This window comes from Aplysia californica, unplaced genomic scaffold (assembly GCF_000002075.1).
Source record: "Aplysia californica isolate F4 #8 unplaced genomic scaffold, AplCal3.0 scaffold00573, whole genome shotgun sequence".
In the NCBI taxonomy this organism is placed as follows: Eukaryota; Metazoa; Mollusca; class Gastropoda; order Aplysiida; family Aplysiidae; genus Aplysia; species Aplysia californica.
Genome location: NW_004797843.1, coordinates 342,347 through 343,895, shown reverse-complemented (window position 1 = coordinate 343,895; position 1,549 = coordinate 342,347).

The window sequence follows — 1,549 nt, the reverse complement described above, 5'->3', positions numbered from 1 at the left end:
ATGTGTGTGTGTGTGTGTGTGCGTGTGCATGCGAGCGGACAGAATATTATACGTGTCGTTCAGGGTAGAGGGGAAGTGATGGTGGGGAAGGGGTGGGGATGGAGGTGGAACGGGGTAGGACTTAAGGGATTATGATCCGGGTAGAAGGCAGTTTTAATGGCCATTTATCAATGTCCGGCCCGGGACGAGAGGAAAGCAGAGGTGAATGGAGTCAATCAGTCCTCACAGTCAGCGGCCGCCAGTAGGGGGCGCCACAAACTATGCTAATGAAGATTCACACACCCAGCGAGGGAGGGGTAGCATTGGAGACGAACATGGGCGGAGGTTTGTGGGTACTTTTCATATGAAAATCTCCGTCTAGAGGGGGGTCCAGGGAGTGGAGGGGAGGAACAGAATTGGAAGAAAATATCGTGTACGGTTTGAATCTGAATTTGAGTATTGAGTAAAGAGGAGTGATTTCCCACAACAGGGTCACTTAGTGCAGGGAACATTAAGTAGTTCGACGGAACGACAGAAAGGGACAGGGAAGAAGTACGAGTAGGGTCTACCAATGTCGCCTTCCGACCATCCACGAACGTCTAAAAATTGTCATTGTTGATGATTTTTACGTCCATATCGGCACAATTTCGATAATTTAGGAGGCTGGCTGCTTGGAGCCTTCCTGTCAGGGCCCAAAGGATTAAGACTGAGAGGGATACAACTTTCTAGTAGAGCCGACGGACGGAGATACTCTATTAGATTGTGTTAAAAAGACTAACCTCTAAGCTTCTGTACCCAAGTAGTGCTCTGGGATGGATCCTGAAGAGGGGGGGGGGGGAGCAGAGATGGACATGTTCCGACTACAGTGACCCCAACACAGTGGACACGTAAGGACAAGTAAGGACCCAAGTAGTGGATGTCCTGCGAGTGCTCTGGTGTGGTTTGCTCTTTCTTTCCCATCAAACATCTATCGTCCGTTTGCCCCTTCTTTCCCATCAAACATCTATCGTCCGTTTGCCCCTCCTTTCCCATCAAACATCTATCGTCCGTTTGCCCCTCCTTTCCCATCAAACATCTATCGTCCGTTTGCTCCTTCTTTCCCATCAAACATCTACCGTCCGTTTGCTCCATCAAACATCTATCGTCCGTTGGCCCCTCTTTCCCATCAAACATCTATCGTCCGTATCGCTCCAGTATCTTGTCCTTGTATATAACTCTCTAACACCTCTAATCTCTCTGTTACCCTCCAGCAACACCTCTAATCTTCGGCACTTATATGACCCAACTGTGTTACAAATGCCGTAAATCTTTAACTAAACAGCAATAAGTAGCGGCGGGCACTAGAGGGTTAAGATGACGCGTGGAGCGCCAGACAGAGGAGGGAGGAGGGTGTTTGTTGGCCCAACCAGCATCAGAAGGTGATTAAAGAAGCGAGAGAGTTGGAGACGCCGTGCGCTAACAACGGAGGCACTGCAGGGGGTGCGGCGAAATGCCGGGCGCTGACAACAGGGTGTGGGGCTAGCCTACATTGGCTGGGACAAGGGACAAGGGACATCTCATCCACCCCAGG